Here is a 27,661-nt window from a genome sequence, read left to right on the forward strand (position 1 = left end):
GCACATAAATAAGGTTCCAAAAAGCAATCTCATGAATTTTTGAATTGGTGTTTTGAGCACGAAAAGTATGATCACACACTAAAATCTTGATAAAATGATATTCTGCAAATCAAGAAAAAATATCCTTGTAGAGGGATTGCTGTTGTATTAAGAGTAGAGATGTAAAATTCTTGAGAATATTGTCATGAAGGAGAATATTCTCTGGAAGGACTACTATTGTAAATAACTTGAGAATATTCTTATTATTCTTAATGAGAATATTCTCCAGTTATTTATAATATAATTATACATAATATCCTAGAGAACATTCTTTGGAAAAACTACTTTTATAAATTACTGGGGAATATTCTTATCAAAAATAATAATTATTCTCAAGTTATTTCTCATATTAATATTCTCATCTCTAATCGAGTGGCAGCAGTTTAACATTATACTATAGGAATTTCCAAACAAGACTTTCAAAATATTGATGTAGAGGGATTTATTGTTATATCAAGTATCATATCACGTAGTGAGGTTAACTGTAATAATAAAACTGTAAATTTAAATAAATTTAAACAGTAAATAATAAACCAATTTATATGCAAAATATTGATGCATAAATAGAATGAAATGAGCTGATAATTATATGATTTTGGATAATGAGAATGCACCACAGAAAATATTTTTTGTTGTACATGTGTTTTCGCTTGTGCAAATACTGTGGATTCTGCTTATAGAGTTTTTGCTTTTTTTTTTCTTCAAAAAATTACCATGAAAAATGTAAGCGGGGAAAATGCTTTAAACAGGAAATCTTAATAAAAATTAGTTCGAGTACTAAGCAGAAAAATATTATACGAGGGAATGTTATAAGCGAGATCGAGTGAATATAGAAGGAAAACGCCATGTTTTTACTCAGCAGCAAAATATCATGTAATAAATATATTCCTGCCAAGAGGTAAAAGCTAAAAAAAGGTAATATATTTTGCTTGGCATTAATATAAATATTTTCATATTAGACACGAAACATTTCATGCACAAATCTATATTTTAGAGTGTGTACAGGTGAATATTGTATTGTTTAGGAATTAAAATGCACTACTGTAATGATCACTTTTGCCTAGTACATTCTGTGAGTTAATGTACGAGGCTCCTGAAGAGAAAAAATAGGGCCCCACAAAAATGAGATCTGGTTGAAATTTTCTACAAATTCCCACGTAGGGCCACAGAAAAATTTCTCATCTCGGGGGGGCCCCCATCATGCTCTTAAGATGGTCCTGGTTAGGGAAATTTTTTTTCTAACAAGAAATTAAGATTCATGTTGAGAAAATTTGAAGCTGTATACAAGTGACTATTCCTGCAATTAAAGAGAGATATTCATGACTTCTTTTCAGACCCATGATACATTATTTTCAGAGAGGAAAAAACTTCAAAAGAGTGGCACTATGCCCCACCACTTTAACCTTCAGGTCAGGACCGTAAATAAGCTGGAGCAACCGGAGCACTTTCCAAGGGCTGAGAGAATGGAGCCCTCACAAAAACGTACATTTTATTTTACATAATACTTCCAAGGGCCCCCACTCAAGAAAAAAATTCTGCATTGAGAAAGCCCACTACGGTGGGCTTCAGGTACTATAAAGACAAATTTGTGTCATTAATATCAATACATGAGTACAGTATCAATAATATCAATACATGAGTACAGTATCAATAATATCAATACATGAGTACAGTATCAATAATATCAATACATGAGTACAGTATCAATAATATCAATACATGAGTACAGTATCAATAATATCAATACATGAGTATTGATATTAATGACACAAATACACAAACAATTCTATCATTATTTGATAATGATCATTTTGTTAGCGAATAAAGTTCAGATTTGAAGGAAATCATAGAAAAGTATCATTACTCACCTTCTTTCGTCACTTGTTGATGGCTTTTATTGATCAGGGATAATTATTTAACATATATTTAATACCTAAAAGCGGTCACTCATCACCTTATAACAGTGGTGTCGGAGCTGTGGGTGCTCTTGCAGAACGGGGAATCGATTCAGGAACAAAAACCTCCTATATCGATTTCTCATTTTTTTTCCCGTAAATATCGAACATGAGTCTTGAATCTTGCTGGAGCCCCCGCTGCCATCACAATTGATAGAGCCTTTAGGCGCCGATACAGCAAACATTTTACTGTAAACATTTTACCCCCCCCCCCCCCCCCCGCTTTCTCACATTTCTGCTTGTGTCCGTTTTCCCTGTTTTGCCTAAGGGATGGAGGGTATCCAGATGCATATGTTTTGGTGTGGCGTCAGAACCGGGTGGGGGAGGGGGTGCTGCTGCTTGAGCACCCACAGTGTTTTGCAGTAAACAAAAACCTAACAAAAAAATTAAAAATCTTTTTTTCTTCATCCTATACCTCTTGTTCTGTCTGTTGCTTTACTTATCCAATGGCTTTACTACTGCTTCAGGCACCTACAATGGATATTTTTGGAGCCCACACCCGCTTTATTTTTATGATTCTGTCCACGCAGGGAGGGGCGCAACTAGGGGGAAGCAGGCTGGTCTGGTGCCCTGAATGCTGAACCAGGAGGGGCGCCGAATTCATTCTTTAACTGCTTACTCTTCATGCAAGGGGTGCCAAAATTCCGGCATGCCCTGGGTGACAAAGTATCTAGTGGCGGCCCTGCATGCAGGCGTCCTTCTTTTACCTCAGGGTAATTTATTTTAAAATAAATGAAATTCTGTATTGATGGGGTGATGCAGACACACGTTTCACTCGAAAAAATGAATGCCTGCAAAGATTTTTTAAGGAAAATTTGTCTCCTTGTTTATGACATACCGGCAGACATTGGCGTACGCAAGGGGGGGGGGTAGGTTTGGGGTTCTAACCCCCCCCCCCCCGAGCCATTATTATAGTGTTATCTTGCAGGGAAAAATGTAACCCCCCCCCCTCGCAACCTGATATTCACGGGCCCCTTCATAATGAATTTATAGCGGGATAAACAAAAAATGACGAGAATCGTCCAGGGCTGGAGCCCTGTCAGCCTCACTTTTGTGGGGGCCCTGGTCCTAGCCATCGTTTCTCCTCCGCCTTTTAGAACAGAAGTGATGAAAGAAATCAATTTAGAGCACGAAACAGGCACGCATCAATGTTGATAAGTCACAGTGAACCCACTAGGAACCGCAACGTGCACTTTTTAGAACCACTGATATCTAAATTTGTTTATGTAAAAAAAACTTAACCTGAGCAGCTCGCTAACAGGGTTTCAGTCCGGGGGCCCGGGACAATTCTCTTATAATTTTTTGTTTTGCACATTGCAAATTAACCATAGAAGGGCACATGAAAAGTTTAGTCTGAGGCTCCGCTGCGGGAGACCATAGGGAGGAATGATACAGGGAATATCTTCCGAAAAATCTTGTGGTACTAACCTTAAAAATTAGCATTTTAAGATGAAAGAATTTAATTAAAATATCATATATATATATGGGTATTTTCTTTATATACCAATATCAGGAGTGCAAGTGCCCCTCATCCATTTTGGAGCAGCAAATTTCATTTTCGGAGCAGAAATTTTGAAAATGGAGCAGAACTAAACACGAACTATATCTGCGATATAAGGAGTAATTTTTTTGTGAAATGCCCATAGTTTTGCTAAAAATGGTTGAAACAAATAATTCTAAATAAATTTCCTTCACAAATTAAAATTCATTAAAATTTTTTCTGAATTATCTTATCTGTCACTAATAAAACATACATTAGTGAAATGATGAATAAAAATTATTAGACTCTTTTCAAATTAAGCAACATGCATACTGAAAACCTAGACAGCAAGAATTTCTGCAGCTTGAACACCAAAATCTTATTCATCCTGATATAGCAAAAAAAGTGCATGCAGAATATAATAAGAGTTTCCGTGAAAAATTGGCTTCTCACAGAATTTAAAGGAATTATTAAATTTAAAAGCAAAATGCAGAAAACGAGAAAAATATAAATACCTTATTTACTTAAACAATTTCTCAACCTAAAATAGCATGTTAATAGATTACGAAACACGAGTCGCTTTCAGAAGTTCAGCATCTCAATGACAATTTTTTTCCAATTTTTTATGCCCTTGAACATAAGATTTTGTATGTCTTATTCCATCAAAGCATTGGATGGACAGATTTTTCAATGTTCAAACAGACTTTCTTTATTTGTTAACAATGAACTCTCTTTCACTGTCTGCATTACCATGTGCTAAAGATAAAAAAGCCTTCACCAAAACTGGCAAAATTTTGAACTTTGGGCTGCTTTTAAAGTTACAAAGTTTGAATATGTCTGCCCAATATCTATCTCTCTATTCTCTGAACTGATTTCACTTCTTGTAATTATTTGCATAGTAGTGCAATCCATTCATCACACATAATCAATAGTTCTGTTGGTGATACAATGTTAAGCAACATCCCAGCAATAAGTGAAGTAATATACCATCCCAGCAATGCACGAGAAGAAGTGCAAAAAAACAAGAAAGGGTGCAAACGTTTCATGTTCTGGAAAGGTACGGCATTAATATAAAAAAGGTATCTCGCAGAAGTTATGTAAAATGAGCATGCTCCTAATACAAACTCCTTCCTCTGACTATTGTTAAGAGCATGCCCCTCCCCCACCAATGCAGTGGCGGACCGTGCGGCCATATTGGGCGCCGCTCAAGGAGGGTTGCCCAATGGAGTTGAAAGGGTGGAAAAAGGTTTGTCGACTAAAAAAACGTGGTCAGTAGCGCCAAAAAAAAAGGTTCTGCATGGGTAGAAAATTTTTTCCCTCGAGCCGGCCCTGTTCACCAAATCCGGTTTTTCGCGATGTGAAATTGTTACGATCGGCAACCGCCGACGATAACCACACGACCTCATAGTGGCTAGATGACAAAACTATGAATATATTTGCTGGAGTTTTTACAGATCCTATTTTTTCCCAAAGACCTCCGAGAAATTTCGGTAATTTAAACGAGTAAACCAATCCCCTTTTCGATGTATGCAGTCTTTGAATGCCGGTTGGCAGCCGCGAAATTACTGTTATTTTCAGTATATAACCTATAACCAGTAGGAGAAAAAACGAGATAACGCGATTGTGGTAAGTGAAAAAAAAAAGAAGTTTCTCCCGCCCCCCCCCCGTATCTTTTTCCGTGTTTCGGAAAAAACGCGTCTCGTGATCAAAATTTTCATATCTATTTTTCCTAAATTAAGGGTATTTGACGTACAACAGTGCATTAGCGGTATCTCCGCGAACCACGCACAAGAATTGGCGAAAATGCGCAGGGATTCGGTCATGGCCCCCACATGCTAGTGCCACATGCTATGGGGGTAAGAACCCTAAACCCTCTTTGCATACGCCAATGGTGATCGTGATCCATGGTCGGCAGGGCCGCAACTGGGGCGGGGAGACAAGCAGGTATCTTGCCCAGGACCAGAAGGGTGAGGATAGCCTCTTCTTCAAAATTACAGGGGGGGGGGGTGTCAAAATATGTGCTTACCTCAGCTGATGAAGCATTTAGTTGCGGCCCTGATAGCCAGTGTTCAATGTCAAAGTCTCTCGATTAACGATAATACCTCTATCGCAGAATATCGTTATATCGAGATTTCACTGCAGTTTTATCATGCATAATACTAGCTATAATACCCGGCGCTGTCCGTATTTCCTTCATTTATTGGGAGGATTGGAAAAGTGACAAACCATTACATAGGAATAAATATATAATACTGGCAGGATTAAAGAAGTGACAAACCATTGTAAAGGCATATGCACGTGTAAAACGCATTACTAGAGAACCACGGTAACCAAAGTCAACATTCCGAAAGTGATTGTTGAGGCCCAGAAACCATTGTTGCCCGTCGATTTTTCGTCCATTTCGGGTATCTGCCCTTCTCTGACGAACTTTTAAAGTAGCCTATCGTTCAATCCGGGCCCTGTTTGGTATATATCCAAACTTTGGCGACGATCGATCTAAAATTGTGGATTTTTATAGAGAGCATACACACAGACAGAAAATCAATTATATATATAGATATATATGCACAGTATCAAATTTGTCCTTAGTTTCTCTAAGATAAGATATCCACCACATCTCTATAGTTTCATTGTTCACCAAGGAAGCAAGTATACTCATACTACACCAAATGAAACTACTGTAGAGTCTCTACATGACGAACCAGTTTGAAACGTGTTTTACACAAAACAAAATTTCTATCCAAACGTTTAACTTTAATTTAGAACATCAAAGATTATTCCTATAACGCACGGGTTCTCAAACTGTGCCCCTCCAACCTTTGTCAGGGTGTGAGGTTATCGAAAATATTCTTTGTTAAACAGTTCTGGAAAGCCGGTGGAGCTCGCGGATAAGCATTAAATAGGAGAAAAGGGCGCCTGAGGTAGAAAAAGTTTGAGACGCCCTGCTCTAACGAAGTTATTCAATGCAATGATTTTTTTTGATAAAACGAAGTGATTCCGTTATGCCAGGCGATTCAATACAAGCGTGCAAAAAGAATAAATAAATTTAGTGAATTAAAGACTTAATAAAAGTAATAATACTGAAAACTATTTTCATTGGCCTTGGTTGAAGCACCAGCCTGAAAAATTGAACGGAAATAATTCAAATATTTATGTTCACTTCATCTATTCAACTGAGCAACTTGACAATTCTGTTACAGTCGTTTATACGACGTTCAAGAGGCCGAGTCAAAACGTTTTATAAAACACATTTTATGTGTAAGTCGAGGTGAATAACTAAGCCTTTTTAAAAAATTATCCCCCCTCCCATACATATAAAATGTTATAAAATTTTATGTGCTTAATTGCATTCCAATTCTGTTCTAAAAAATATCATTTCATACTTGAGAGGAAATTAAATCACATTTCAAATCATTTAAAGAAATAAAATTTAGCACTACACGCATTACCTTTGGGGCACGACATTGGGTCAAAATTGCAACAAAATCTTCTCGACTTGCAAAAATTTCCCCATCTTGGACTTTTTTTTTGACAGTAGATGATTTTCAATCAGGAGCTTGCTCTTTGGTTGTTTCTCTACTTTATAATCGTTTCAAAAAGTTGAAGCGAACATATTCAACTGGTTTGCAAGATGAACTTTCGTTATCAATTTAAAATTCTTGTTGAATTCCAGTTTTTTTAGAGAGAGTGTTTTTTGTTTTTCCGACATTACGAACGACGGATTTGACACAGTCAGCAAGCAGTGCCGTCTGAACGCATGGCCCCATCCGAGCACGGCCCAGAGGCCTCAAGAGAAGAGGTTCCTCACAAAAATGGGAACTAATTGAAATTTTCGAGAATTCTCCAGGTTGGGCCTCAGAAAAATCAATTGGTCCGGGGCCCATGATGCTCTTAAGACGGCCCCATCAGCAAGCAAAGCACCACATCGAAAGAAGGTTCTACAGGAAATTATCGAAAGAACTTACTGTGCATGTGTACCGTATCTGTCTATTTTCGGCAGACCTGTACCCCCAAAATGCTTACAGTAAACTTTCTCACCCTCTCGGGATAACGTTGAAAACATAGGGAGAGAAAAAATTCTGAAAGGTCATATGGCCGTCAAAACAATTGAAACCCATTTCTTCGGGACTCTCCACATCTGCGTATTCTCAATACATATAGAGGCAATAAACAAATCACCTAAGTGTCCACTCTAAATGGTCATCAATAGAGAATGGATTATATGCACTAAAAAAGTGGCAAAATATGATCTAAAAATATGCGAATAGGCACTTAAAAATGCAAAAATATGCACACACATTTAAAAATGCAAAAATTTGTACTTAAAGTACAAAATGTGCACTTAAAATACCAAAATGTGCATCAAACACCCCAGAATAGGCATTAGAAATCTCGAAAAGTCAAAAATTCCAAAATATGTTTTAAAAAAAATGAGAAAATCATGCAAAAAATAAGCTGATGTGTTTGTAAAATGCATCTTTTCTATTTCTTAGTGCATATGTATTTACTTACAAAAAATACCCCCTCATATAGCTACACATATATCACATATGCAAATATCTTCATATTTTTACTGAAGCATTTTTTTAATTTTCAGTTTGTTGTACCTGCTCAATAACGAAAATAGCATTAACCAAAGAATTTCGACACTATTTCTAAAAAATTTAACACTTTGACATATCTCTAGAAATAGCCTTTACAATAAAACGGTTAATATTATTCGTAAAATACTTCATAAATTTCACCTGCAGGGTGAAAAAAAAAAAAGTGCACTTATACTGAAAATTCTTTGATTTTATGCATTTATATGCATTAATGCTAAAAAAGGCCAAAATATGCAAATGCATTTGCATATAATCCGAGCTCTAGTCATCAGTGATCTCACTGGCAATTTTCGTATACGTCAGCAATCACCCTAAAATTTATGTCTTTAGCGGTGACAATATGCAAGAACTGTTGCAGCAACGCTTTTCCACTGCATACAAAAATTTTGTGCGTATTTGATGCGTGGATATAAATTACGTTTGTCTTTTTTTCGAAAGTTGCCGAGTTTGAGTCGAAGTGAAAACGTCGAATAATTGAGGTTTTACGTTCAATAAATGAATGAAATATTTTAACATTAAAAATTTTTTTGTTGTATTGTTGTTTAAAATGTATTGTTACCAATTGCTACCAAAGTTAAACGTTGTATAAACATGAAAGTCGTATAACTGGGTGACGTATGAACGAGGTTACTCTGCCATTTGTAGATATGCCCTATTAAAAGTAAGCGTTTTTAAACTTTATGAAACACAATTCAACAAGCATCGCAACTGTCCTCGAGGCAGGGCCAAACTCTTCGGACATAGATTTATTATAGTTAACTCAAAATGTGCTCAAAATAAAAATTTTAACAAAAATTCAAATTTTTAGTTTTGCTTACCGGTCTTTTGGGCTAGAACCGTAGGATTCATCCACGTGGGGAAAAAATTAATCCTTTATGCACACAAACTCGTTCAACTATTTTACTAAAAGATTTCAAACAACTGTATTTTTGCAGATGCGAACCGTAAATATTTTTCTGTTCAAAGGATCCAAGAATGTCATCTGTGAATAGAAGTTTTGAGGGGAGATGAGTCCTCAAGACAGTACAGCGAATAAATATTTACAAAAACGCTAAAAATGCTATTAAACGATCAGTGAAGTTTGCCGACAACCAGCTACAGAAGCTTGTGAGAAGATTTTTTTGGTTGTCCGATTTTGCCAATGACCAATTCTTTATTGTGATAGGATGTTATTAGCATAGTTGTGCTTAAAGCAACCACATTGCACTAATTGCCTTAGTCGTCGTCTTCTTTTTCTGCATGTTAGATAGCGAGTAAACGTACAGTATGTTTACTGCTGGCCAGAATGATTGCCACACATCAATATCGACGGCTCAGCGCGGTGCCCCTAGCAGCCGCGACGCACACTTTGAAAACCATTGGTGTAAACAGTGAAGATGAAGTACAAACATAATTACTATATCGAAGATCTAGGCATTTCATATTTGGATTTTCCAACAGGCGAATTCACTACATAGTGGCGATTCATATAATTCGTTGTTAAACGAAACTTATCAGTGATATCTTTGTAGATTTTGCGTACAGAAATTGTTTCTCATAGGATCTTGTTTCGAAACTTAATGGCAGAGTATTATTTCTCTTAATTACCGGACTTAAATCTACAGATTTACAGTTGAAACTGTTGTGCTCGAGTGTGTAAGAAAAGTTTTTCTTCGATGAAAATACATCAGGGTGAGTTTGTGTATTCTAATTTTCCTTATAGCCAAGGTTAAGTAAAATGCAAAGAATTCTATATTGCATGTGAAATTCATTTTTCCCAATGATTTCCTTATACAGTATGTATTTAAATTTTTTTATCACTATTCAAAGCAGGGCCGTGGCAAACATTATTTTGCCACCCCCACCAGAATTGGTAAAAAAACCCAAAAAACCGGGTTTTTTTGTTTTAAATAGTATTAACATTAAAAACAATGAAATTTCTGAAAAATCATTCAAACTTCTAATAATTAACTAAAATGAAATGGTTATTAATGTAATTAACACTATTCCCATACTAATTAATCAATAAATATTTCTTACATTTTAACAAAAACCAACTTTTGCAATTTAATTATTTTTTGCTCAACTCAATGGATTACTGCGTGTTTGAAAATTCTTTCAATGTTATTATTAATCATATAGTATATAAAGGTTTTTTTCCAGTTACTTTCAGTATGCTTAATTAGGAATACTGTGAAAGAACACGGTAAATGGGAAAACACAATTTAAACTGGAAATCTGTATGAGTATTGTTGATGTAACAGTTGGGACCACAAAAATAAGATGTATTATGCGGGAAAACATCCTAAATGGAAACGTTATAAGCATAGTCCCCACTGTAAATAAATATTGTCAGGAATATAAAATTGCTTTTAAATAATACAACTGTCATGACAGAAAAGTCTCTCTGGGTTTAGTCAAAAATTATCTCTAGGTTCTTTTTTAATTTCTCAGCCACCTCGTTGGGCATTTTGCCAGCTGTGGTGTATTTGTAATGGGCTTCTCTTAAACAGGTGATCAAAAACCTGGGGCATGCTGGAAAAAAACTCGTAGAGATACCAGTGAATTATGGAGGGGCACAATTTTTTTCTTTTTGAGAGGGACCCACTTTCACTCAAAAAGGACCCAGATTTTTCAAATAACCTGGGTCCCAGGTAAATTAGAGTACAATGGCATCTCTGGTCAACTTATCCTAGGGCCCTGGTTGCATTAGTTACTACAAAAAAAAATTATCCTGCATGTTAATTATCAATGCATAGAGGCTAATTATAAAAAGTAAAAACGATAAAAACTTGTGTGTATGGGTCATTCCCAAAAAAGTATAGAAACAGTTTCTGCGAGACTTCATAATTTTTTTTATTTCAGAGCACACTGGCGATAATTTTAATTTTTTTCTAGTTCTTCATTTGTTTCAGATTCAATTTTTTTTTAAATCATTGCTTGTAGCAAAACCTCAAAATCTGGCTGTCCCAGATTCAAAAGAGCATTAAACTTGGTGCAAATCAGGAATTTTTTTTTTAAACTTGGAATCACGTTTCATACATGTGCCATAAATGAATAGAACTGACAACAAAATTAAAAAAAAAATTTCTTATGAAAAACTTTTGTCCATGTCTCGAAAGTTTCTCCTTTTAAAATGTCCCCTCTGTTATGGTCATTTGTGAAATATATTTTTATTCCATATTAAATCTGATAACATTTCTGAGTTCATTAAAAGGTTTACTTTATCAAATTTATGCTTTATTATCAATATTATGCTTGATCAAATTTTGGATTTCACTTTTGCAAAACGACTGAAAACTTAAACAACCGCTCACAAGATTTCTCGTGTTTCAGACGTAAAAGACCGGCAACAAGATTTCTCTATTTTTAATTTTCTTATGTATTTGTTTTTCATTTCCAAATGAGAAAAACGCCAGTCTTAAAGTAAGTCTACGGGAAATAATATGCGGTTATTTAAGTAGGAAAAATGATAAACTTTGCCTAATAACCAGGATTGGTAAAAAAACCGGTTTTTTTGTTTTAAATAGTATTAACATTAAAAACAATGAAATTTCTGAAAAATCATTCAAACTTCTAATAATTAACTAAAATGAAATGGTTATTAATGTAATTAACACTATTCCCATACTAATTAATCAATAAATATTTCTTACATTTTAACAAAAACCAACTTTTGCAATTTAATTATTTTTTGCTCAACTCAATGGATTACTGCGTGTTTGAAAATTCTTTCAATGTTATTATTAATCATATAGTATATAAAGGTTTTTTTCCAGTTACTTTCAGTATGCTTAATTAGGAAGCTATTTTGAAAAAAGTAATAAAAATTAAGTGAATATAATGTATTTAATGAAACATAAATAATGCAGATTAATTAGCAATGATTTAGGATATACAGGGTGATTACAACTAAGGTTCTGATTTCAAAACACTGTAAAAAAAGAACGAAACTTGTCAAAATGACTTGAAAATTGACATGAATATTCCTGAAAAAATGCAATTTTATTTGGTAAAGGGGAAAAAATACTTAAAAATGTAAAATTAATCACATCATCCAACATGTGGGAAATTTGCTCGCAGAATGGAAACGATAGCCAGTCATGGCAAAATGATACCTTAATTATAGCATTGCATGATTTCATAATTCATGGAAACATCACAAAAAACGAAGTAATTGAACAAATAACTACAACTTACTTAAGAAATGTTAAATATGTTGTCCAACCTGAGGTTGAAAGCACAAAAATTGTTGTTCAACAACAGAATCGGAGTAATGCCATGGCCATGATGTAGATGTGCTTGCAATTCAGCTTTATTAAATCAAATGTGCCCCCCCCCGCCGTTAATATTCCTGAGGAACTTCTAACATATAGGGAATGTGCTGGAGATTGCAATTCAAAGTTTGCAATCTGACCACTGTTTATTACACCCGCAGCCAGAAGTTGCAAGGGTTAAGGTGCATCCTGTCAAAATGGGTCTTCAGCAGCTGCTTTGCTGGTATTGCAATGTGCATCTTGATAGAAGTTCTATCCACACACTGATGCTGTGGAAGTGCTGAAATGATGTGGTTGCACAAAATAGATTATACTGCTGGCCAAGTACAGCATCATCTACTTGCACATTTTGCACTTTTTTCTTTTGCGAAAGAAACTTCTATTGCTTCAGGAGTATCCATGCAAATTTTCAAGTTATTCTGATCAGTACTTATTGTATAGTTTTGGAGAATCAAAATTCAAATTATAATCTCCCTGTATATAGCTGATTATTTTTCATAAATCTGTTATTATTATTTAGTAGAACCCTGATTAACTGGGCTTAACAGTGTGAAAGTATAAAAAAAACTACTATTGAATATTTAGACTGGGAGATATACAGTAGGAGACGTGCTACTTCTTATGGGGAAAGAAAATGAAAATGTATGTGAGGTAATGTAACTACTAGTACACTGGTCTTTGTCCTTTAAGGACAGCTGATGTCTTTATTGGATTATAGGACCACCTGCCCCTAGCATGATGGTGTCACTACTGTTGCTGCTTCTTTGTGAAGGGAAAAAGAAACCCTGTGAGATAATACACCACTACATTTAGATGTGTGATGCAATCCTTATTCATGAATTTGCTAAAGATAGAGCATCAAATGTAGCCAAAGGGTAGAAAATGTTGTAAGAATGAGAAATTTTGGCTTTTGTATATAATTTTAAATGACTAAGATACTTCATAAGAAAAATATATATATATTCTGGCCACTTTTATGAGACTTTTTGAAAAAACCGCTTATAAAATCTTATGTCATTTAAAGATATACCATCAGAATGTACCCCAAGGATATAAAATGTGATAAAAATGAAACATTTTGGCTAATAATGAACCAATATGATATTTTTCAAGGAAAAAAATTATATTTAGGCAACTTTTATTTGATTTTTTGAAAAAAACCACTTGGTTGAAATCCAGGTTTAAACCAGGTGGTTATGACGGCATATGCCGTCACATCAATATTTAATCTAATTATTTCAATTTTTGAAAATTAATTAGTAATTATTTAAATTCTCATAATTTTTTGGTTGGTGATTTAAAAAAATGAAGTCAGTTTAAATGTATTCATAAAAAATTTTAATCAGGAAAATTCATTTTATTAGCTTCAAACTTTTAATAAGGAGAAAAAGGGAAAAGGGAGAAATTAATTGGTCACCTGACCCTATCATAATTACATGCAAGTAAGCATGCATTGAAAGCATTTTGCATAAATTCAAAGATTTACGTAATAGAATATTTTCATAGATAAGGCTTGTAGCAAAAATAATTATAAAGAAAAAACCATGACTTGTTTATATAAGAATCCAATAATGAATTCTTAGAAATTATTACTAAAGTACCTTATCACGGGAAATAAAAAAATTAATTTATTAAGTACTAGAGCCGAAGAGTAGTAAATAGACGATGAGAGATATATTGTAGCAGCATATACACAGGGATGTTTCTTGGGCTGTGCTACCGGCACAGAGCACTGCTATAAGGAAAAGTATTAAATCAGGAGTAAAGAGAAATATAATTGCAGAAAAGTTTAGAGAAAGAAAGAACGTGTTTCGTGTCTGTAAAAACACTCGAACTATAGTGAAAACTAATTTTTTATGCATTTTATCTAGCTAAGAACACAGTTGCGAATTTTCGGGACCGCTTCACTGATGCGGCTTATACGGCAAAGTGAAGCGTAACCAATGTCGTCTCGCATGGTGAGACATTTGCCCCGAGGCTCAAGCCACCCATGGTATACAGAATTTATACAAAAATATATCAGTGGTTTTTTTTTATATTTATTTTTACAAATATGTTTTCAATTTTTGATATCCTTTAAGGGGGAGGAGGGTCCCCTTCCCGGTTAACGCCTGTGTGAGCACCCACTGGTCGAAAATACTTCAGACGCCCCTGCCTTTTATCATTCTTTGTGGCACCCTTCAGGTAATTATTCAGCACTGCTTGAGATTGTGCAGCATGAGGAATAAAACGCCTATAGAAATTATTGATAGCCAGAAATCGACGCAGTTCCTTCAAGTTGTCTGGTTTAGGAAAGTCTATGATTGCTGAGAATTTGTCAGGAAGAGGTAAAATGCCTTTTGAATCTACAATGTGACCCAGGAATTTCACAGAGGCTTGACCAAGAACGCACTTGGAAGGGTTGACAAGAACACCAAATTCTTGAAACCTCTGGAAAACTTGTTTCAGATGGTCAACATACTGACTTTCACTTTCTGAGGCCACTAAGACATCATCAAAATATGGTATACAAAAGTTCAATCCTCTGAGAACATAATGTATAAACCGTTGAAAGGTTGCAGCCACGTTTGATAGACCGAAAGGCATGTATAGAAACTCAAAAAGTTCAAATGATGTTGTCACAGCAGTCTTTGGAATATCCTTTACGTTTACTGGAATTTGGTGAAATGCCTTGGCTTAGTGAAGCGTGGAGAATATTTGTTTGCCTTCCAACATATTTGTACACAGTCTTGAATGTGTGGGACTGGATACCTGTCCGGCACCGTTACACTATTGAGCTTTCGATAAACGCCACATGGGCGCCAGTCACCATTGCTTTTCTTTACCATGTGAAGTGGTGAGGCCCAACTGCTTTTTGATGGTCTGCATATTCCAAGCGCCACAAGATATTCAAAAGATTGAGTTTCCATCCATGGACTTCACTTGAATTTATGGTGCGGTTGAGATTTGACCTTTTGATCGAAGTTGTGTTAAAGGATCAACCAAACATCCTTGTGGAACATCAACTAACAGGCCAATGTGACGTAGGAAATCTGCCCCAATGATGGGTTGTGAAATTGCTGCAACAATAAATGGCCAGTGAAATGTCCTTCGTAGTCCTAGGCTCAACTTAAGCAGGCGTTAGCCATGGGTTCTAATGAGAGTTCCATTTGCTGCAAAAAGCTGCAACTTTCCAGGCTGACGACTTGATTCTGCAGTTATGGCAGGAATTACAGAGACATCCGCGCCTGTATCAATGAGGAACTTCAAGGAAGATGATTGGTCAGACAGATATAGACGGAAGCACTCGAGTTTGCTGTCACGCTGAGCATCGAGTGACGGCCCAGCTAGTTTCCCTGCAGGTAGAAACTGCAAGGCGGGACACATTTGGTTGCTTTTTCTTTGAAACGCCAGTGGTACCAACAGTGCTGGTAGTTTCTGTCACGACTTCTGGAAAGCTGGCGAGATCCGCTGCAATTTCTTGATTGGGATCGAGCATGCGTTTCGAGACACTCTAAACGGGAAGAAATATCCATTACAATGGTCTGCATTTGTGAAGCTTCAGTTGACACGGCATGAACTGCAGTGGAGCTTTCCGTGGCCGCAAGTATGGCATTGGCCCTTTCTGCCAATTTATCTAGGCTATCATTGGATATTGCTAATATTTGCTGAACATTTGTAGGCAGCCGCTGGAGGAAAATAGACTTCAAAATATCATCACTCACCCGTTGCCCAGCTTTACTTCTCATTTCCAGGAGGAGACATGATGGTTTCCGATCACCCAGTTGCAATCCAGAAATTAGGTCGTGCAACTGTGTTCCTCCGCATCCGCATACTGCGTGCACAAACAGTGTTTTAGCGTAGCGTAAGATGTTGCGGTGGGTGGGCTGGTGATAATGTCCCCGACAACAGACAGCTCCGCGGGTTGCAAGGCAGATACGATATGATGATACTTTGTCACCGCGGCTGCCACTCCTGCCAGAAGAAGCTGACTTTCCATGTGCCTAAACCAGATATCTCGATTTGCTCGCCAAAACAGTGGAACTTTTACAGAAACATGGGCGATCTCTGCCGAACCAGTTTCGTTTTCATCTGCCATTTTGTTCTGCTTAAATCTTTTGGTTGCCTGTCCTCTTCACAATATAGGTCCCCAGTTGTAGTGATTGACGATGATAAAAATTATTCAATGTATTTAACAAAAACAAATCACAAAAATCACTACATACGCATGGAACGGACATACACACGCGTAACAACATGTGACAACTCAACCAAAACACAGAGCGTCATCTCCAGGCGGCTTAGACTTCTCCTCCAACCACAAGGAAAAATATATATCATATCCAGACTACTTTGACCGATTCCCCACAATGACGTAACCTCTTTCACAGAAACGGATATATACCACACAATAAAATATAATCAGCAAATTGCCAATTTATGAAAAAAAATCCAATTAACATAATTATTTTAAAATTAATTTGTTGTGCCTAGATTTACACAGATATTTAGTCAAACACCTAAGCATTATTTGGCCGAACTGAATATTCAGTAAAAGGGTAGAGTAAGTCAAAAACCAAATAACAGCTGAATATTTCTCCCATCTCTAGTTGCACTGCTCTAAGTCTGTCACTAATTGAAACCGTGTCCGGAAAATTCACCGCCAGCAATTCACCGACAACAATTCACCGCCGGAAAATTCACCGACCAACAATTCACCGCTAGGAAAATTCACCGCTAGGAAAATTCACCGACCAACAATTCATCGACCAACAATTCACCACCATGCAATTCACCGCTAGGAAAATTCACTGACCGACAATTCACCGCCATGCAATTCACCACTAGGAAAATTCACCGCTAGGAAAATTCACCGACCCACAATTCACCGACAACAGTTTTAGTGCGAGTCAGTTAGCGAGGGAGTGAGCGATTGAGTTACTGAGTGAGTGAGTGACCCAGTGATTGAGCGAGTGATCGAGTGAGTAAGTGATTGAGCGAGTGATCGAGTGAGTAAGTGATTGAGCGAGTGATCGAGTGAGTAAGTGATTGAGCGAGTGACCGAGTCAGTGATTGAGTGACCAAGTGAGTAAGTAATTGAGCGAGTGACCGAGTCAGTGATTGAGTGACCGAATAAGTGATTGAGCGAGTGACCGAGTGAGTAAGTGATTGAGCGAATGACCGAGTCAGTGATTGAGTGACTGAGTCAGTGATTGAGTGACTGAGTCAGTGATTGAACGAGTGACCGAGTCAGTGATTGAGTGACTGAGTCAGTGATTGAACGAGTGACCGAGTCAGTGATTGAGCGAGTGACCGAGTCAGTGATTGAGTGACCGAGTAAGTGATTGAGCGAATGACCGAGTCAGTGATTGAGTGACTGAGTCAGTGATTGAGCGAGTGACCGAGTCAGGGATTGAGTGACTGAGTCAGTGATTGAACGAGTGACCGAGTCAGTGATTGAGTGACCAAGTGAGTAAGTAATTGAGCGAGTGACCGAGTCAGTGGTTGAGTGACCGAGTGAGTAAGTGATTGAGTAACTGAGTCAGTGATTGAGTGACTAAGTCAGTGATTGAACGAGTGACCGAGTCAGTGATTGAGTGACCAAGTGAGTCAGTGATTGAGTGACCAAGTGAGTAAGTAATTGAGCGAGTGACCGAGTCAGTGATTGAGTGACTGAGTCAGTGATTGAGCGAGTGACCGAGTCAGTGATTGAGTGACCAAGTGAGTCAGTGACCGAGTGAGTGACCCAGTGAGTAAGTGATTGAGTGAGTGACCCAGTAGTGACTGAGTCAGTGATTGAGCGAGTGACCGAGTCAGTGATTGAGTGACCGAGTGAGTAAGTGATTGAGTGACCGAGTGAGTAAGTGATTGAGCGAGTGACAGAGTGATTAAGTGATTGAGCGAGTGACCGAGTGAGTAGAGGATTGAGCGAGTGATCGAGTAAGTAATTGAGCGAGTGACCGAGTCAGTGATTGAGTGACCGAGTCAGTGGTTGAGTGAGTGACCCAGTGAGTAAGTGATTGAGCGGGTGAGTGAGTGACCCAGTGAGTAAGTGATTGAGCGGGTGAGTGAGTGACCCAGTAGTGACTGAGTGACCGAGTGAGTAAGTGATTCAGCGGGTGAGTGAGTGACCCAGTAGTGACCGAGTGAGTGATTGAGCGAGTGATCGAGTCAGTGATTGAGCGAGCGAGTAAATTGGTTAGTGAGTGAGGGAGGGAGTGAGTGAATTGGTTAGTTAGTTAATTTTTTTAACGTAGTAGTGTCACAAATGATTAAAAAATCCGATTGTTCCGAAAACATATCCCTTCTCAATGAGTCTATATTACAATATTGATCTAATGTCATATTTATAGCTTCAGCTGTTTCGGCTCGGCATGATTTCAACGTTGATCCCCACTCTTATGACGCCCTTAGGTTGTCGAATATGGAAAAACCATTTCGTAGTGAGTAGTGAGTCTTTACGTCGTGAAAAAAAACTATTGACAAAATTTGATATATTTACAGCTTCAGCGGTTTTGGCTCGGCGATGATGAATCAGGCATGACATGTTAGTTTATATACAGTACTAGGGGGCTCTGCCCCCCCCTGCCATCTGTCAAACCCCACCCCCCCCTTTTCTATTCACAACATATCTTATTTATTTCGTCCCACTTCATCAGCGTGCTATGGAAAGGGACACGTGAAAGCACCAGCTTACTGAAGAAGCGAATTTTATAATAATAAAGCAACAAAAAACAAATGTGATTTATCAAGTAACCCCAGAAAACTTCCCCATGGGGGTCCCAAACACCGATTCGTTGAATTTTAGTGGGGGGGGGGGGGTGGCCCTGACTGGATTTATCTCGGGCTACCGATTTGTTGCAAATTTTACAATGTTAAACAACAAAAACCAATGAGATTCATCCAGGGACACCCGAAATGAAACCTATCAACTTTTCCATGGGGCCCCGACCTAAAGGATTGTCGGACATACCCCCTGTGAGTGGCCACGAAAATTTTTAATTTTTATCAATTTTAAAACGAATAAAATCCAGGGCCCACATCCAGTAACGGGGACCCCATACGCAGATTTTTAGTGGGACACACAGACACTGGATTTATCTCGGGCTTGTGCTGTTGAAAATTCTACAATGTTAAACAACAGAAAAGAATGAGATTCATCCAGTGCCCCCAAAATGAAACGGGACCCCTGACTCGGAAGCTAATCGGGCGTCCCCTGTGAAGGCCACTGCAAATATTCATTTTACCAACGAATAAAATCCAGCCCCCCCCCCCGCAATTACCCGTGACCGAATTCGGAAATTTTATGGGACCTGAGACTAGATATACATTGGGCTTCCGCTATCGCAAATTTGTCAATGTTAAACCAGCAAGAAAACAATGAGTTCCATCAAGGACCCCTGGAAATGAAACCTTTTAACTTCCCCATGAAGGTGTATGTGCAATCTCCCGGGTACCCCGACCCTGTATGTTGGGAGCACTGGTGATATATGTATATTTTACGTATACATACCTCTCGGCATGACCCCCACGATGGCAGGGCTGACAGGGGCCGGAACGTTTCTTATCCTTTGTGATATTTTCACACTATAAATTAAGCACAGAGGGGCCCGTGAAAACGCTGGTTTGGGGGCCCGCCATCTATTTCCGCTTAGGGGACCTGCTGTAGGATGTGGGAACCTCTGGGTACATGCACATAACTTGGTCCCGATATATGCAAGAGTTAAATGAAAACTTGATCCCAAAATCGTAACCGACTTCCGTAACACAAAAACGTAACAGATTTCCATCACTCAAAAAACGTCACCGACTCCCGTAATAAAAAAATCGTCACTAATTTCCGTTGCATAGGAAGTATATATATATATATACGTATATAGTAAATATAGAGTACATATACTAGATACGCACTAAGGCGGGATTCCTGAAAGTACATCACGTGAAATCGCGGGTAACAGCTAGTTCATCATAAAAAAAATCCATTGGTTACTGATGATCAGCGATTTTTTTTATAACATCAAAGTGATAACAGAAGATGATTTTAAGCATTTTTAATTCTGTATTTAATTAAATACTGTCTGTATTTTAATTCTGTAAGCATTTTTAATATCTTTTAATTCTGTTATTATCCCTTTTAACATTCCATTAGAAGTTTCTGAGTAAAACCGAGTTAATGGAATTTTGTTGAATATACTATCTTGTATTGGGCAACAGCAATTTGTAATTTATGCAAATACAAGGCCACAACAGGCAAAACGCCCAGCGAGGTGGCTGAGAAAAAGATGCCCACAATAAATATGGATGTCATATATTTCAGAAATACAGCAACCCAAATCCGTATCATCTGAATTTCTTCTCATAAAGTCATTATTTAAACTTTCCGCCATATCTTTAGGATATGGCACTTACTCACTCAATAGATCGCTCACTCACTTACGGACTGACTTACTCGCTTATTGAATCAGTAACTCACTCGCTCACTGACTCACTGAATCACTTACTCACCGGGTCACTCACTCAGTAACTCAATCGCTCATTCCCTCGCTAACTGACTCGCATAGAACTGTCGTCGGTGAATTTTCCGGCGGTGAATTGTTGGTCGGTGAATTTTCCTAGCGGTGAATTGCATGGCGGTGAATTGTTGGTCGGTGAATTTTCCTACCGGTGAATTGCATGGCGGTGAATTGTTGGTCGGTGAATTTTCCTACCGGTGAATTGCATGGCGGTGAATTGTTGGTCGATGAATTGTCGGTCGGTGAATTTTCCTAGCGGTGAATTGCATGGCGGTGAATTGTTGGTCGGTGAATTGTTTGTCGGTGAATTTTCCTAGCGGTGAATTGCATGGCGGTGAATTGTTGTCGGTGAATTTTCCGGCGGTGAATTGTTGGCGGTGAATTTTCCGTAAACCATTGAAACAGGAGTAATATTACTGAGTGCAACTTTGCTGACGATACAATTGCTATTGAAATACATTGCATACTTTGAGATATAGTGGAAAACAATTTGTTACGAATTAGGGCCGTGGAGCCAGTGCCCAGATGGGAAGAGATATCGAAACCGAAGTGACATAATTGGGTGCACCTCTTCCATTGCTTTTGACGTGGGTTACACAATTTTGGTGAAATAGCGGGAAAACAATTTGTCACAAATCAGGGCCATGGGCCTGGTGCGCAGATGGAAGATATATTAAAACCAGAGTTACATGAACATTTAAAGAATTTTGTCCTGGAACTTTTTGTAAATGCTCCTAGTATCATCAGGCAATTTAATAGATGTACACTGCTCAAAACAATTAGGGGAGCACATGGTTTTAACAAAATTACGCAAACATGTATACCGATAAGTAACATAAAATGAATCATCCATAATTTAAAGCCTAGCATGAAACAAAAGAAGAAAACTTCATATGCAAATCAAAGTTCATGACGTCAAAAAACAGAAAAAGGAGATAAGGGCAGAAATCGGGATGTTGCAGAAACGTCTGTTTTACTGCCGTAACTGTGAAATTCGATTGCGCAGTATTTTTTTTTGAGACAAGGTGACTTGAGGATGTCTCAACAACGTGATTTACCGGAATCCATGGCATGGCGTGTTATAGGCAGACTGGAATCCGGCAAACACAACGTAGTGTCGCGGACGCTGTTGGAGTCGCCAGAAGTGTTGTTGCAAGGCTGTGGAATCGATTCCAAGAAACAGGAAATGTTAGACGTCGACCAGGGCAAGGTCGGCCACGCGCCACTACAGCAACTGATGACCGGTATATACGGTTAACAGCCCGTCGAAACAGAACAGAGAATGCTACGCAGCTGCAAAGATGGTTGCTCTTGGCAACAGGACGAAAGGTGTCCAGCCAAACAGTACGTAATCGGCTTCATGAGGGAGGGCTCTATGCACGTAGGCCAATGGTCTGCATTCCATTGACCCCACGCCACCGTGCGGCCCGAAGAAGATGGGCTGCTGAACATCGAGATTGGGAGCAACATGATTGGAGCCAAGTGCTGTTTACAGACGAATCCCGATTCAGTATGGAGTGTGACACCCGACGTGTTTTGGTATGGAGGGACAGGGGCACTCGAAATAACCCCGCATTCGTTCGTGAAAGGTCACAATACAGACGAGCTGGTTGGATGGTATGGGGTGGAATCAGCATAGGCGGACGTACGGACCTGCATATCATTCGGAATGGCACTTTGACGGCCCGAAGATATGCAGACGAGATACTGCGACCTCATGTCATCCCTTACGCTGGAGCCATTGAAGATTCCTTTGTTTTCCAGGATGATAATGCCCGACCACATAGAGCTCGTCTGGTGGAGAACATGCTTGAAGCTGAAACAATACAGAGTATGGAATGGCCAGCGTGCTCTCCTGGGACGACGCATTGCTGCACGACCAAGGCCGCCTGTTACTGTCTGAGACTTGCAGATTACACTTCTTGAGGAGTGGAACAGTATTCCCTAAAGTCTGATCGATAACCTCATCGCATCCATGGCAAACAGGTGTGCAGCAGTCTTAGCTGTTCGAGGAGACCACACGCCCTATTAAAACTCATGCATCATGTCTAAACAGTACTTTTTTTTATCGTTTACATATAATTGTTGCCCTAAATCATCTTTTCATGTTTTTTCCATATTTTCAAAGAATTAAAGCTTGATTCCAAATTTTTTTAAGTCTTTTTTCTGTATTGCGCATTGATACGTGTGTACTATCCATTCTTTGCCAATACGTGGCTGTCTCGCACGGTTTTCTTCACTTTTTTGCTTGCTTCCCCTAATTGTTTTGAGCAGTGTATTTATGTCAAAATGCTCTTCCATGGAAGATGGCTAAAAATCCCCTACAATGAACTAAGGAGCTTCAGCAACTTCACCCAAAAATTTATAAAGGCCAAAGTATTTTAGTGAATGATTGTGGCTTCATATTTATGTTTTAAGATAGCGGTACCAGCATCAAGGGCTTAGTGCACCAACCTCTCGATGAGTATAAAAAACAAGCCTGCTGCTCAGAATCGGCAATAAATTGTAGGTCCCGGCGTAATTAGCCATCGCGTGCAGAAAATGACTGTGGTGCGAGAAAAATGATCAATGATCCATTTCTGCAGGCGATCAAAGTGTGTGTAATCTGCTGTCCAAAACTTCTTACGGTAGATATGGAAGATGTAAGGTCATGCTTATGAATCCTAGAAGTTCAATAAACAAGCTGGATAGTTTATATTGTTGTATGATCGATCATGGTATTGATGTATTGTGCCTTTAAGGGTATTGGATTCACTCAATATACAAAAATTCTATGATTTTCCCACATGGTTACAAACTTTTCTGTAAAAAAAGAGCTGATTCCATAGGGGAAGGTGTGCGTGTTTTCATCAAAGACTCAATTTCTTCATATTCTAAATTGTTCCTTTAATGAATTACCATTGTCTTTTTTTAGGAGGCTTGTTTTCATTTCTATTTGAGCAGTGGAACTTTCAGTTTTCATTGTTATACCTAAATTTTGAATTGAATGCTTTAAAAGTTACAAACTCAATAAAAAGATTAAAAAAATTTAAATATATTTATAATACAACTTATATATAAATTAATCTATATATATAAAATTGATTTTCCGTCTGTGTGTCCTCCATACAGATCTACAATTTTAGACAGATTGCCGCCAAATTTCACATATATATATATACCAAATGGGACCCGACTTCAATGATAGGCAACTTTAATAAATGGCCCCGAAAAAAACAAAAACCTGTTTGGCAACAATGATTTCTCGCCCTCAACAATCACTTTCAGAATACTTATTTTAGTTACTGTGGTTCCCTAGCAATAAATTTTAGGCATGATATATGCCTTTCAATGATTTTTCGCTTCTTCAATGCTGTCAGTATATGTATAATAGTTTACGTACCTTTAAAATAGTTTAACTTTTTCAAACCTCCCAGAAATTTAAGAAAACTTGGGCAGTGCCGGGTATTATAGCTAGTAATTATTATTTTTAATTTAATGAAACTTTATTTTTCCAATCAGTTTTCCTTCCATGGTTCAATTCAGTTTTCATTCATGGTTTTTTTAAAGTTGTAGTTTTGACATATAATGGGTTAATCTTGAACAACATTGTTGCTGTGGATGTCGTTTTGACACCCACATGATTCAGACTCGATATTAGAGAAAATAATAGGAAACAAGAAATATAGGATATATTATTGCTAGACGATTGGGTATATTTCCTATATTTCTCCATGGAAAGTAAGGAACTTGAATTATGTGACTCCAGTTACACAGGTAGTTATACATAGATTTCAGAAAGTTTTGGCCAATAGCTTCAGCAACCTACAAAAGGTAATAATTATCTTGATTTGGCATTTACTAAATTGTCTTCATAAGTTCATGATGCAGAGAACTCAAATTTATTTAGTCCAGTGTTTATCAAAGTGTGCGCCACAATGAGCTGGAGATATTGGTTATGTGCTTATGTATTATGTACAGTTTGAAGTCGGGCAGCCACTAGATGCTCATTCAGCGGGGCAAGCACATATTTTGGCACACCATTGTATTGTAACGTTGAAAGAGAAGTGCAAGGATGAAACTTGGCCCCCCACTAGTCCAGCAAACGGATCACTAGACCCGCCGGCAGCCCTGTTTGCAGAGTGATTTTTTAATATAAGAAAATATCTACCACAAACTATTCTGGGAAGCACAATATGAACCCATGAATTGGGCAAGGGAGCCACGGGTGACAGAAGTTTGAAAACCACTTATTCAGCCTTAGCAACAGTATCCCAAATATGCCTTTTAAATTTTATGTTAATGCTTACATATGCAAGGAAATCTCTTGATTCTTAAATTTGTAACCTCTTTCACAAACAGGTATATACCACACAATTAAACATAATCAGTTAGTTTTTAATTAGTTTATTGTGTGCTTAGATTTACACAGATATTTGGCCGAATACCCGAGCATTAGTTGCCTGAACAGAATATTCTGAAAAAAGAGCTGAATAGAACAAATAGCAGCTGAATATTCGTCCCATCTTTATTTTGAAACTATGTCTCATTAATTGTGTTTTTGTTGACTGCATTATTTTTGATTCCTTAATTTTTGCTAAGATTTTCCATAAAATTTTAATTTATAATACAGTCGAATCCCATTCTAATGAACTCCAAGAGACAGGAGAAATCACTCCGTTGTTAAAGAAATTTCGGTATAAAGGAATTCCAGGTTTGTGCATTGTTCCTATGTAAACTTATCTGGGGGATTAGAAAAGTGTTCGTTAAAATGAGATTTTTGCTATACTGGTATTTGTTAAAATGAGATTCGACTGTAAATGCCAAATTATCACTTTTAATAAGTTCTGAAGTTACGTCTTGAATTAATTTGACGTTTAGAGATATATTTTATTTTTCACCACTAACATAAATGTGAATTCCATGTTGGAACAGATACTTATAACATAATAATCGCTACCAACTCAGCAATTATCCTGTGATTATACTTGAATTTGAGAAATACACATTTTTCATAAAAAGTCTCAAACTCTGAGTTCACCTAACTTTGGGTAGCATAAGTAAGGCTCTGTTACTGTATACGCTTCCCCCCAAAAACTTTATTTTCTTACACGGCCAAGTCTATTAACATCGCCGCTACCACCACCAACCCACACAGCACCAAAGTTGAACTGAGTTGCTAAAAAAAACAAATCTAATGCAAAAAGCAAACTAAATTCTCATGTACATTCTATATTTTATTACAAGTCTGGGTATATCTAACAAAACCTATATCATAATATGGAATATATATATATGTGTGTGTGTGTGTGTAATGTATACAATTGTTTAGATTTAACCTAGTCTCCTTGTGGTCCAATACACATTTAAAATAAGAAACGATGACTTATGAAAAGAAAGAATCATGTAACAGTCAAATTTCAATAGTATTTAATATTTAATCAAGGAGTCAAAAAACGGTTTATATTTCACAAACATAAAATCAATTAATAAACCAAAACATCTTGATACTAAATTCTGCATATTGCACAGACAGAATACAATATATTCAATTTTAGAATGTGGTACAAATTTCTTTCCTACCTTTTCTTTCCATCCTCATCTGTCACGGATGACCCCCAACGTCAGATGGAAAAATTCATTCAATGTCTGCAAAACAGAGCTCCAAGAACTAATTCATTTCTTTCAAATTGATTCTTAGCTTCCACTTATCAATCTCTCAATTTTTCGAAAATTGCAAAAGTCTTGAAGGGCAACAATCCAGTTTTTCTGGTTTCAAAAAAGATCCTTCTATTGGGTGATAGATACAAATTAGTATTAAAATTAACATCATTGGTCAGGTTCACCCCTACGATCTTTCAAAGCATATGGGAGGAAGACTTTTTTTCTGTGGGGGTTTGTACAAAAAAAAGAAAAGAAGAGAGAGAGAGTAATGAAAGATTCAAAAACAACATCTATTGACACACATTCCCATGGAAGGAATGAGTAAAAATAGATGAAATAAAACCATAAAGTCAATTGCCTGTAGGTGGTAATACAATGGTCAAGGGATAGGTTTCAGTATTAGGGAGGGAGATAGGAAAGAAGAATACAGAGGGGCTGTTACACAATCTTTGAAGGAGCCCTTTAAGTAAGTAGCCATAAAAATTAAGGAGTGCTGAATAATGGAGGAAAAAGAGGTATACATGGAAAATGAATGTACATGTTTTGTACATTCAAATGGCTAAAGGCTCCTTTCCTTTTTCTCTTTATTATTAATATATATACTGAAAATTAGAATTTTCCCACATCAAATGATAGCGATGGCAATGCAGCCCCACAGAAAAAAGTTTTCCTCCAATATGCTTTAAAGATCGTAGAGAGGGGGGTGAAACTGACCAATGATGTTAATTTTAATACTAATTTGTATCTACGTAATCCTTATCACCCAATAGAAGAATTTTTTTCAAACCAATAGGAAAAAGATGACTGTTGCCCCTCAAGACTTTACTTTTGGAATTTTCGAAAAATTCAAGGGAGATTGATGAGTGGAAGCTAAGAATCAATTTGAAGGAAATGAATTAGTTCTGGGAGTTCTGTTTTGCAGACATTGAATGAATTTTTCCATCTGACGTTGGGGTCATCCGTGACAGATGAGGATAGAAAGAAAAAATAGGAAAGAAATTTGTACCACATTCTAAAATTATGGAGATTTAATTTAAACCCAAACTAAGCAAAATTAATGGGCAGATGGTGAAATTAAATATATAATGGTAGTTTAAAGGAAAGAGTTATTCCAACATCAAGTTAAAAATATTATAATTGAACATATTGTATTCTAGAGATATAGATGGCTTTTTTTTTCTCAGCCAGAGAT

General features: G+C 37.3%; 1 protein-coding gene across 1 annotated transcript in view; it reads right to left on the minus strand.

The window, feature by feature from the left end:
* Positions 1-27,661, minus strand: part of muc (dihydrolipoamide S-acetyltransferase muc) — a 291,233-nt gene that overhangs the window by 417 nt on the left and 263,155 nt on the right. The window lies entirely within an intron of this gene.

The sequence above is a fragment of the Pholcus phalangioides genome, unplaced genomic scaffold (genome assembly GCF_987345545.1).
Source record: "Pholcus phalangioides strain wild (caught in Gottingen) unplaced genomic scaffold, Ppha-v1.0 ptg000009l_1, whole genome shotgun sequence".
In the NCBI taxonomy this organism is placed as follows: Eukaryota; Metazoa; Arthropoda; class Arachnida; order Araneae; family Pholcidae; genus Pholcus; species Pholcus phalangioides.